The following is a 13,450-nucleotide window of genomic DNA, read 5'->3' as shown; positions in this document are numbered from 1 at the left end:
ACATGGAAATCGCTCTGGATAAGAGCATCTGCTAAATGCCTATAATGTAATGACAAATATTATCCTACAATGGTAAGTCAATGTCTAAAATGTTATGATTAATCCTGTCTCCTAAAATACATCACATAAAAGTTTTAGTAATTCAAATATATATATATATATATAAGAAAGTGGCTTGGGAGGTAGATCATCTGGTAATCAGAAGGTTCACAGTTCGATTCCGGCTCCTTCCACGCACCGCGTTCTTGAGCAACACACTTAACCCCTTAGTGCTCCTGATGAGCAGGTTATAGTGTATAGTGAGAGTTATATGTATACAAAACAAAGTCAAACTAGACTAAACAAGCTGACAATACAAATGACACAACCCAATCTCACATAAATGGATCAGCAGAACACCACCTCGCAACATATGAAATTAACATGTAACAAACACCACAAAGTAATTGCACACATGCAACATTTTGATCAAGGGACTACTGTACAAATCTGACCAAATGTATCAACATTTGTCCCAATTTGTCTACCTCCAGGTGGTGGGCACAGGGGTGTTACCTCCAGGTGGTGGGCACAGGGATGTTACCTCCAGGTGGTGGGCACAGGGATGCTAACTCTATGCTACTTGCCCCTGGTGGACCAGCTGAACAGCCCCACCCCGCATGACCTGGTGCCCCCATTGGTCGCTGCCGTGTTAATTGCATTTCCATATCCATGTCCTCCAACTGTGGGGGCCAATCCTGCCAGGGACCTGGGGCCCGCCTCTTCACCCTGACTGCAGGCTGGGGCACAGAAGTGTTCACGTGAGGCCAGGTTTTGGAGCAGGTTTTGCTCCAATGGCTTCATGGAATGTCAGATTTAGGATGTTTGGGTGGGATTTAGCATTGGGAGTGGTAAAAAGGCGAGTCATGTCATAGTAGTAGTCTATAGTCTATGTTCGCTTAGAGTACAAAAGGATATATAGTCAGTTATTTGGCATGTATTGGTGTAGAATATATCCAAAAACATAAAGTACAACAAAGAAGATATTTTTCACGTCAAGGTGTCTTTTAGTGGTGTTTTTTTATACAAAGTGCAGTGTAGTTGGAGTGGGTGTTGAGAGATGAGGGAGGGTGTTGAGGGAGTTGAGGGTGTTGAGGGATAAAGGAGGGTATTGAGGGATAATGGAGGGTGTTGAGGGATAAAGGAGGGTGTTGAGGGATAAGGGGGGGTTAACACAAAACAATTGATAACCATTGATCACTCTATTGACATTAGTGGGAAATATTTTGTATAGGAAATATACTGAATGTTCTGGAAAGTGGCCATAACATACTTTCAATGTTCGGGAGATCATAACCCTAATGGTTATGATCTGTATGTCTGCTTTATTAACTTACATATTTTTGTAGGTCTTCTTTATTAACTTACCGTTTACTTAATGTATACGTTTCCCTTTAAACGATGATATACTGTGTCGTGTTGGCCTGGAAATGAGCTTAGCCATGTCTAGTTGTCCTCTTAATGAACTCAAAACATCCCCAGTTCTACTGTAACGGAATTGGACTTGACCCCTGCACAGCTGCATGCACCCCGCACAAGACCTCCTCTAACTCTCTGATTCTCCTCTATCTCAATGGGTCTTGTGTGAAGAAATGGCGGACCATTAGTCAAAACCATTAACTGAAAATCAATGACAGTAGTAGGGGGTTTCCTGCTTTGCCTTGATCTCTGGGGGAAAGGGGAGGGCTGGTTTGGGTCTATGCTTTGGTATACTGTATAAAACTGATGAGCAAACTGTATTCTGGGCTCTTGTTCACACTTAGACTCTGGTTGGGGTAGGAAGAAGAGACCGCATGCACTCGTTGTAATAAATATCCTGAAACACATTCTCCGGTCGTTTGAGTCCTTTTTACTCTGACGTTTCCACCACATATTTCACCGGAGTATTACATATATAACCTCATTAAAATACATCCCCATGGAAATACATTATCGTCTCCTGAGTCTCGCGAAAGAGACGAGCTGTAATGACACGACATAACAGTATAACTACTGGCACGATCCAGCACTCTGTTTGACCCTCCAGATGTTACAACTACTGGTTCTGGCTCCTCATTGTGGCCCCATGGTGGGGGCTGTCCTGGGACCCTGGATCTACACAGTCCTCACTCCTCACCCAGTGGCACCTGCCACCAACGGCCACGTTGCAACAACTGGTTCCAGTAAGACTGCAGGGAAACTGGCAACAGTCATACACAACAGAGTGGAAATGGTCCACAAGTTCTAATATCCGTCAGGGAAAGAAGTTCTGTTTCATAGTGGATCCGCTCGGCATCACTCTAGCACTGTCCTCGCACACGTGCACGCGCACTGAATAAAGACCACAATGTACCTTTATATCCCAATATTTGTCTGACCACACCCCTATCAGCTCACCTACATAAGCAGGTGTGTGGTCACCTGCTCTCCTCCTTTCTCGCTTTCACCACAAGGAAGTGCCTCGGTAGATCCCCACTTGACGTGAATGTGATAGTAGGAGAAGAGTTGGAAAACAAGAGATACGTTAACATCATATCTTTATTTTCTCTCTCACTATATTCGAGAAAATACGGCGATATTGTCTTCGTACTGGAGTGTCTGGAAGATGATGATCATTCTAAAAATCCTCCACCGGTTTTCGTATTGGGAGCACGCCGCTGCATGCCTCCCAACTGCAGTTCCTTGCTGTGGCTGGTTGCGGTAAAACCTTTCAGCGGCAGCTGAACTGTAGGACGCGCCGCTGTTGTGAGGAGCGGTGGGTTCCAGGTTGGTGAGTGATGTTTTGCTTGCAAGCTCCACTTGTCTGTTAGTGCTATGGGGGCTAGCTGACAATGTTTACGAACACCGGCCCCAGATTAAGGGTCCTTTGTTCAAGCCTCTTAGGCAACAGCAGAGGACCTTGGTCTGAAGCCCATTATAGTTAACTAGTGGGCCACGACCAGTAACACTGGTGATCCCTGTGTTTTCTGGACGAGTGGATGTTTCTCTGTCACGTGAGGCCCCGTCTTTCATATACAAATGAGAGTATTCCCTCACGAGGAAATATGGGCATGGATGTTCGTTAGTGGAAGATCTGTGTTCAAGTCAGCTACAGCCCATGGGAATTGTGCTGGCCCCGCCGGGTGTTGGTAAAATCACCGTTGTAAAACTGTGTTAACATTTCGTTTCTCTTCTCTCTTAAACAGTGAGGAGGGTTTCAGAACGGCGGCCTGTCTGAGTGATTGTTATATCATTGTGTACAAGTTCAGGTGATAGCTGCTTAGCTTACGTGCTAGTGGTGGCCTACTGTTAGCCAGTCAGCTGTTAGCTGTGGCGCTAGCCTGTTGTGATCACTAGGCTAGGAAACGTTAGCTTGCGTGCTAGTTGTGGCCTACCTAGGCTAGGCTAGGAAACGTTAGCTTGCTGCTATCGGCCGAGGGCGGCCGTTAGCTTAATGCTACACTGTTGAACGTGCTTTGATTATAACATGTTTTAAACCCTCTTGACTACGACGTCATCTTTGACAGAGGATGTTCGTCGAACCTGCCCTGAGCCAGGACGGCAAGGACTGCGTCAACAAGGGGGACTGTTGTGAAGGGCCAGATTAAACTGAATATATATATGTATCGTTTGATATACTTTGTATATTATTTATATATATACACGGAATATCCCTTTACCTGCGTACAGACCAGAGTAATATTCGCTCTCCTATTGGACAGCGGCCCCAGGCGCCAACGACCAAGCCCCCAATGGCAAGTTCAAAGGCAACTCCGGGCATGTCAGTACATGCCCAGAGTCTGCGTAGTAATACGAGACAAGAACTGAGGTTGGGACTAGATATTCACTTAGGTATAAATACGGCGCAGGTGTAAACAGCAGCAATTCGTTCATTACTAGTAATACCTTCACCACGAGTCAACGTGCAGTGAAGTGAGCAACCTTGCATCTAAATAGAGCATTGAGAACCGCGTGCGAATAGAATGTTAAAGTGTCAGAGTTTAACGCAGTAACGTTGAGTTCGACTTAATCTAATGTGAAGTAATAGTCGATCATTTATTGTATATCGTGCGGCCACAGTTCTTCCGTATGTAGCATTACCCATCGGTTCGTCGTGTCTTTAGCTAGTGCACTTATCCAGGCTGTGCGGCCTAAATACGTGCCCACACCCGAGGAGTCCTAGGCGAGAACCGTTGGACATGTACACAGGAGAATTGGCACCGGCGATTGCAGAACCATTTCTGGTTGGATTATATTGCTTTGGGACCGTGACCACCGGAGAAGAGCACCGTTGATTCCACTGTCGTTTGGGATTTAACCTCGTGAGGATTACCATTCGGGCCCGCCTCGTGGAAGGGGCTGGCTGGTTGTCGTCAATGCTGTCGAGCATATTGGATTACAACTATTGCTTTTGTCTGCTGATCAAGGGAGTACAAGCACCGGCTCCTGTACTTGGAGCCTCTTTATTCCTCGTTGACTCAGACTGGGTACCCGAACATTCCTCTACCCCTCCCGGCTTTACACCCCGGAGGGAACCCAGTGTCTCCAGTTGGTACCGGTGTTGCCCTATATAATTGCTATACAACAGGTGGCGTCAGCTTAGACCCATCATAGTATTCCTACTATTCTCATTGACTTATGCTCTTGACTGACTTTACGTATATTCTTCGCCATATAAACGCGACCCTAATTCTCAATCTGTAACCTAACGTTGCCTAATAATAATAAATAACCCTCCAATAGAATTTCTGTGTCAATGCCGTGTTCTTGTGTGGGTGTTCACCATCAATATTTGATGTACTGTTTGGCCAGTAATTAAAGTACATAACTAGTAGTGGTTTAATATATCACAATCTTTAATACAGTCAGGGTTTTGTAACCCCTCAGTTACAATTGGTCCTTCGAGCCGGAGGGTATCAGTGTAATATTTAATATAATATTAATATTAACCATGGCCAGCGGTGAACACTCCCCAAGCGGCTCTCCCAAGCTAGAACGCCCGCAGCGCAAACGTCAGCCACCTCCCTATCTGGAGGAATTCGCTGTCGTTCTACCACCTAGCTTATCTAAACAGACGTTAAATACGGATAAAGCGGATAGTCAAAGCATGTCAAATCCTATCGACTTGGCGACCCTGCCAGTAGAGACCCCAGTGGGTTCTAACGAAACTGACTCAGCTCACGGGGCGGACCAGGTGGGACATGACATGACTATACCTCCAGACAGCGTCACCGGGATAGTCCCCGGAGCGCTCCAGGATAAAGAAAGCGCTCCAGGGACAGAACCCGACACATAACCAAGAGAAGAGAAGCGCGCCCAGGAGATGGACCTCGGGGCGCGCCAGGAGAACAGATCTCCAACGAGCTCTGTCAGAAGCCGATCACCTCCGTCAGTGTCATCCCCCAGCGAGGCGGACCAGATACTGGCGCAAGCCTTGATCGCCACCCTGACAGCCTCCACCGAACGCGATCGACTTCAAGCAAAGACGCTTAGTGAGCGCGAACACTCCGCCACGGAAAGAGAGCGCCTCCACGCGCAACTCCAAGCGCAAGCCCTTAGTGAGCGCGAACACTCTGCCGTGGAACGAGAGCGCCTCCGGGCGCAACAATTAAGTGAGCGCGAACACTCTGCCATGGAACGAGAGCGCCTTCAGGCTCAACAGACGAGCGAGCGCGAACAACGAGAGCGCCTCCAGGCGCAACAATTAAGCGAGCGCAAACACTCTGCGGCGGAACGAGAGCGCCTTCACGCGCAACTCCAAGCGCAAGCCCTTAGTGAACGCGAACACTCTGCAACCGAACGAGAGCGCTTCCAGGCGCAACAAAGGAGTGAAGACGACCGCATAAGACTGGAGGAGAGACGCCTTCAGACGGAAGAGAACATTGAAAGAGACCGCGCCAATGCACAGCGCGAAGCCGCCAATGCCCAGCGCGAAGCAGAGCGCGACCGGCTGCAGGCGCAGATGATAGAACAATTGATTGCCAGGGCGACACCCCCTCTCTCCGCACGGAGCTCCCGGAGATCATCACGACAAGGGTCTAGGGCACCTTCCCCTACCCGACAAAGCGACCCGGGACCCGGCCAACAGGAGGATCCTGTCTACGTCTCCGACCCCCCTCCCCGACCGGTCCATACGAGACCCAGCCACCGGGAAGAACCGGCCTACGTCGTCGAGAGACTGACTAGAAGACTCCAGGACCTAGAAGAGGAAGAGGAAGAGGAGGAACGTCAAGCCCACCAGCAGCAACATACTCTGGACCAGGAGGCCCAGTACAGCCCCGACTTCAGCCCCGAGTCACTGCACTACAAACCCCCGACTCAACTCACGGGTGAGTTTGACGTACAGTCAGCACCGAGGAACAGCACCTGGGTACCCGGCCTCTGGTACCCACCAAGTACCAACCCACGACAACACGTACGGGGAGACTCGCCCAGGAGGCCTCTTCCCCTACGCTCACCAATGTGCCAGCCATCCATGGCATCGTACCTTGGCACACCGACGTTCCCAGACTTTACGCGCGAGGACAGAGCACAGTACACGGAATTACGCATGTGCTTGGAGACTATGATGTCCGACGTCCCCGACGAGTCGTACAAATATGCCATCCTCCTCAAGCATCTCAAGGTGCCCAGAGCGCATAACATAGCGCTGGCATATTCCAACTCAAGTACCCCATACTCCGCGGCTCTAGTGGCCCTCGACCAGCGTTATGGACGCATATGGGACTACGTGATACAAGAAATAAGAGATATCGACCGCCTCCCCCCAGCCAAAGACAATAGAGCATTGGATGACCTCTCTATCAACGTACAATCCCTAGTAGGGATGCTGGGGTCCCAAAAGGAGAAAGGGAGATATGAACTATATGCAAACTTGTGGAGCGAATACTGGAGAAGCTCCCTCCAGCCCGCCAAGAGCGCTTTCGGCGGCAGAGAGACCACCGTGATCCCGACGGTCCCGAGCCATCCCTCCTAGACCTGGCCGCCTTCCTCGCAAGGGAAGTCAGCAGCCTACGACTGGACACGTTCGTGTGGAGCGGATCTAGCCTAAGAGATGGACCTCGGAGATCTAACGATAACCGCCGGTCAGTGACCGTTATGCACCAGGCCGAGTCAGTGCCGCAGCACAAGAACCACAGCACCCCCCCGACGAAGGGGAAGTGGAAGATTGTATGCCAGTACTGTGAAAAGGAACATTGGCTGTCTCAATGTGACACTTTCAAGAAGATGACCGCTGACGAGGTGAGTCAGTGGATCAAAGCCAACCGCCGCTGCTTCCGCTGCGCGCGCAGCCATATGGCAGCTGAGTGCCGTTTAAAGAAGAAATGCAGCAAGTGCGACGGCGCCCACTTGGAGGTCCTACACGACAGCAACAAGAAGAAACCCGTACCCCCAAGCAGCTCGAGAGTGAACGTCATGTACATAGACCCTGCGAAGAGTGGGAGCTCCCGAGTGCTCTTGAAGGTGGTCCGAGTGATATTAAGCTACGAGGACAAGGTCATGGACACTCAGATTAAGGGTCCTTTGTTCAAGCCTCTTAGGCAACAGCAGAGGACCTTGGTCTGAAGCCCATTATAGTTAACTAGTGGGCCACGACCAGTAACACTGGTGATCCCTGTGTTTTCTGGACGAGTGGATGTTTCTCTGTCACGTGAGGCCCCGTCTTTCATATACAAATGAGAGTATTCCCTCACGAGGAAATATGGGCATGGATGTTCGTTAGTGGAAGATCTGTGTTCAAGTCAGCTACAGCCCATGGGAATTGTGCTGGCCCCGCCGGGTGTTGGTAAAATCACCGTTGTAAAACTGTGTTAACATTTCGTTTCTCTTCTCTCTTAAACAGTGAGGAGGGTTTCAGAACGGCGGCCTGTCTGAGTGATTGTTATATCATTGTGTACAAGTTCAGGTGATAGCTGCTTAGCTTACGTGCTAGTGGTGGCCTACTGTTAGCCAGTCAGCTGTTAGCTGTGGCGCTAGCCTGTTGTGATCACTAGGCTAGGAAACGTTAGCTTGCGTGCTAACGTTGCGTCAGAAAGGACTCTCCTCCTCGCATCCGCCTCAGCCCGGCTGGGTCTGCGGGGGAGCGAAGAAACAATGACAATCCGTACCATTAGAAGAGACCTGAAGACCATAAAAGGTGAAAATGTCTCCTTCACGATAGCAGCGGTCGGGCAGCCCGAGAAGCAGTATAGAATTACTAACGCCTTCACCAGCCAAGACATAGGCCTGTCACAGTACACCTACCCCATCCCAAAGCTGATGGAAAAATACGTGCACCTACGTCAACTACCTATACCGCTCATCAACGGCGCCATCCCGACCCTGCTCATAGGATCCGACCACGCACACCTCATCGTCCCAACGGACCGGGTCCACATCGGGCCCAGAGGCTGTCCAGCAGCGGTCGAGACCCGCCTAGGTTGGACACTACAAGGCCCCCTCTCCGGGTCTTCCAACCGACCAACAGCCACTCGCTGCCTCCACTCAAGGATAAATGATGAAGACACCACCCTCTTACAGCACGTCGAGAGGCTATGGACATTAGACGCGATGCCCTTTAAGAATGAAAAGAAACTCGTTCGCTCAAAGGAAGACACTTATGCCATAACCCTCCTCGAGCAGAGGACAAAGAGAGTCGAGGTCAAGGGAGTGATGAGATACGCAACTCCACTCTTGAGGCGAGAGGGTATGCCCACCCTCCACGCCTCAAAAGAAGCGACAGAGCGATATCTACTGAACACCGAGCGGCGTCTAGCCAAAGACCCCACTCAAGCCACTGTGTACCGCGCTGAGATCGACAAGCTGATCACAGCGGGACACATAAAGAAAATTGACATTCAAGAGGCCGACCAGACGATCGAATCATGGTACGTGCCCCACCACAAGGTCCACCACAACGGCAAGGATCGCATTGTATTCAACTGCAGCTACAAGATCGGACTACAGAATCTGAATAAAGAACTCTTGCCCGGCCCAACACTCGGCCCCTCTCTACTCGGCATGCTACTACGTTTCCGCCAAGACAAGGTGGCCATCAGCAGCGACATCAAAGGGATGTTCCTGCAGGTGCGACTAGTGGAAGAGGACAAGCCCTTGCTGCGGTTCCTATGGAGAGAGAGGATCGCGGATGAGCAACCATCCATCTACCAATGGGAGGTCCTCCCCTTCGGAACCACATGCAGCCCATGCTGTGCTACGTTCGCACTGCAAAAACATGTGACAGAAGACCCTGAAGCTGACGAGGAGGTCAGACAAAGTGTAGAGAGGAGTTTCTACGTGGACAACTGTCTACAAAGCGTCTCGACGCCAGAAGAAGCCGAAGCCCTCCTACTCAAGCTCCGCGCCTCACTGATCAAAGGCGGCTTTGATCTCCGGCAGTGGGCCAGCAGTGACCCTCAAGTACTTCGCAGCCTCTCCCCAGAGACAAAGGCAGCAAGCAGCGAGACCTGGATGGCGACCATCCCAGGTGAAGCACAAGAAATGACATTAGGCCTAGTCTGGCGCTTCAAAACAGACTCGCTCCATTACAGATACACACCCCTGACCACGGAGCAGGGAACGTCGACCCCTCTACCGACCACCAGACGGAGCGTATACAGAACAGTCGCAAGGCAATACGACCCGCTGGGGTGTATCCTACCTTACACCACCCGGGCGAAAATGATTGTACGAGAGCTGTGGGACAAGGAACAGGGCTGGGACGACCCCATACCCGACCACCTCGCTTCCACCTGGAGAGAGTGGGAGAGAGAACTCAACTCGCTCCAAAATGTGAACATACGCCGAAGCTACTTCCCACCCACAGTGCGGCTGGAGACGTGCCAGATGGACCTGCACGTCTTCAGCGACGCCTCAGAAGTGGCCTACGGCTCGGTGGCTTACTTGCGGGCCCGAGAGGAGGGAGGAGAAATACACACAGCCTTCATCCTAGCTCGCTCAAGGATAGCCCCCCGCAAGCAACAATCGATCACGCGTCTAGAGCTCTGCGCAGCTCTGGTAGGCACGCAACTCGCCACGTTAATCCAACGTGAACTCACCATCCCGGTGCAAAGAACAATCTTGTGGTCAGACTCCATGACCGTACTCACATGGATCCAATCCGATTCGTGTAGATACAAGGTCTTCGTGGGAGTCAGAATCACAGAGATCCAAGACTTGACAGGATCAGCGTGCTGGAGGTACGTGGACACGAAACAGAACCCAGCAGATGTCATCACACGGGGGATGTCCCTAGATGACCTCACACGTCACAATATCTACAGTGAGTTCCTCAAGCTCCCGGAAGAAGAGTGGCCTAACCCCACCCCTCGGGAGGCTAGTCAAGAGGAGGCAGAGATCAAGAAATCTATGTTCTGTGGGTTGACGCACACACCAGTCCCCACTGACCCTAACATAGACGACTGCCCCACCTTTGAGAGTGCGCAGTTAAAGACATTCCTGTGGCACCACCCTGAGGTTCCCCCCACTACCGACATTAATGCAGCTAACTACGAAGAGGCAGAACTCCTTCTGCTACAGTGAGCCCAAAGAGACTCGTTCCCCGACGAGCTAGACTGCCTGCAGGGAACAAAGCCAGTCCCGTCAGACAGCAGACTGCTCCACTTGGCCCCCGAGCGCGACACCCATGGCCTCATCAGGGTGGGTGGTCGTCTGAGACGGGCCCCGGACTTAACGGATGACGTCAAGTTTCCTATAGTCCTCAACAGCCGACACAAAGTCACCGAGCTCATCATAAAGAAATACGACGAAGATGTGCACCACGCTGGGGCAGAGAGAGTCTTCACTGAGATCCGACGTCGCTATTGGATACTGAACGGAAGAGAAGCAGTACGTCGCTTCCAGCGGACTCGACCAGACTGTCGCCAGTGGCGAGCACAGCCCTGTATACCCAGGAGGGCCGACCTGCCTCACCGCCACACCCGACCCGTGGCGAGGCTGATAGAATTGCTAAGGCTCCCTGACTCCCTTGATGACGATCATGACCCACTGACTTTGTAGATTGCCCTACTCCCCACAACAGACATTGAGTAGTTGACAGGACTATTAATCTGTCTTCCTTTTAACTAATTAGGTGCGGACTAATTAGGAGGCGGCTGTTGTGAAGGGCCAGATGAAACTGAATATATATATGTATCGTTTGATATACTTTGTATATTATTTATATATATACACGGAATATCCCTTTACCTGCCTACAGACCAGAGTAATATTCGCTCTCCTATTGGACAGCGGCCCCAGGCGCCAACGACCAAGCCCCCAACGGCAAGTTCAAAGGCAACTCCGGGCATGTCGTTTTAAATGGAGGCTTGGTCATGCAACAACGCCAGCATACGCCCCTTCCGCCGGGGCGGCTGTGTTCAGCTGTCCCCTCTGGCGCCTGTCTCGTCCGCAGTCTCCAGGCTCGGGTTAACAGCCTGTTGCCTGGTTTTTCCCCGGTGCGCTGCCTGCTTCCGTTGGTTAACCTTTTTTGTGTGCTTACGGCCATGCTGACTGCCTGTTCTGGGTCAGTGTGCCAGGCGGTGGACTATTGGGGGGACAGGGCCCGCTCGGCTGAGGGGCCTTTGTCCGAATATGCTGGCGATGTGGGGGGCGGGGTCACTAAGTGCCCACCTGGTGGGGTCTTGATGCTGGCATCATGGACTTCTCCGGGCCCCCGTTCCAGGGGGTCCAGTCCTTTTGGTGGGTCTGGGCCTTCCTTCGCGCTCCGCTGCTACGGCCTTGCCACGGGTTGGGTTTGCCCTTGACCCCGTGTTTCTGGGGGCAGTAACGAGGTTGTTCCCTCCGTTCGTTCCCGGGTGGCATGCGGGTTGTGCGTGTGTGTAGTCGTGGGGTCAGGCCACGGTCTGCTCACCCTGTGCGTTGAGTTGCTTGGGTGCCTCTTCGCACGGTCGGGTCCGTCGCCCTCCCGGGAAACCTCTAATAGGGGGGGTTCCCTCCATTAGGGGGGGTCGGGGGGGCTCGGCCCTCCCTGTTCTGATGGTTGTGGGGGGCTTTCAACGGGGTGTATTTGTCGGCCGGTGGCTCCGCTCTGCCTCCCTTTGTGCTAGAGTGATGCCGAGCGGATCCACTATGAAACAGAACGATAGGTTATGACTATAACCAAGTTCTGTCAATAGTGGTGACGCTCGGCATCCGACGCCGCTGCAGCCCTTGATCTCACCTTGTGGTGAAAGCTTGGTAAGGAGGAGAGCAGGTGACCACACACCTGCTTATGTAGGTGAGCTGATAGGGGTGTGGTCAGACAAATATTGGGATATAAAGGTACATTGTGGTCTTTATTCAGTGCGCGTACACGTGTGCGAGGACAGTGCTAGAGTGATGCCGAGCGTCACCACTATTGACAGAACTTGGTTATAGTCATAACCTATCGTTTTGAAGAGATGAGAAAGATACTTGTGGACGCATTTCATCTGGGAATAATGATGTGCTGAGGATGGGGTACATTCCTGTTGAGCTGGGGGATTACCAGCTTTAACACTGATTAACACTGCTGTGTTCTTGTGTCTATTTACGCTGAGATAATGATGGCATGCTGTGTGCTTGTTGACCTTCGGTGTCCTGGTGTGACCTCTGGGTGTTTGATATGAATGAATGAATGAATGAAAACTTTATTTAACAGATTGCAGAATGGGTACAATACAGTACGGCTCAATACACACAATTGTAAAGGGGATGCAGACCAGAGAAAGACGTTTGTCTTGTTTACATCAGGGTCCCCCATTTTCAATTCATAGTGACATTTATGACATACACAACATACATGACATTTATGGCATAGGGACATACATGACATACAGGTATTTAGTACTGTTACATTTGTGACGTATACGATATGCAAATATACAGTACTGTTACCCATAGATCCTGACAGAGTATATACATATGATGGGGAGGGGACTGTACATTAGGAGGGGGTGGGTGGGTGGGAGAGAAATATACATACGGTGGGGAGAGAATATATACATACGGTGGGGAGGAGACTGTACATTATGAGGGGGTGGGTGGGTGGGAGAGAAATATACATACGGTATACTCTGTTGTTGCATCTGAGTGGTTTGTCGTGGGCCGTTCAGTATACGACTCTCGTTCTGAAATGAATGTTAGGACATTCATGAGTGTTTCTCTCTCTCTTTCCCCGTGTTGGAATTTTGAATGCTTTCACATGTCCCCGTTAACCAAGTCTATACAAGTTATGGTTTTGTTCTAAATTGTTTCCTTTTGTCATTTATAATATGTTTGCAAATAAATCCCCAAACTACAAATTCTTTGTTATTCTTATACTGTATCTCTTTATCTCTCTCTCTCTCTGTATATATACTTATACTGTATATTTCTCTCTCCCCTCTCTTTCTCCATCTCCCTCTTTTTCTCTCTCCCTCCCCTCTCTCTCATTCTTTCTCTCCCTCCCCCTCTCTCATTATCTCTCTTCCTCTCTCCCTCTCTTCCTCACTCC

This window comes from Notolepis coatsorum (assembly GCF_963971535.1).
Source record: "Notolepis coatsorum genome assembly, chromosome: 4".
Lineage (NCBI taxonomy): Eukaryota > Metazoa > Chordata > Actinopteri > Aulopiformes > Paralepididae > Notolepis > Notolepis coatsorum.
Note: the sequence above shows the minus strand (reverse complement) of the source record.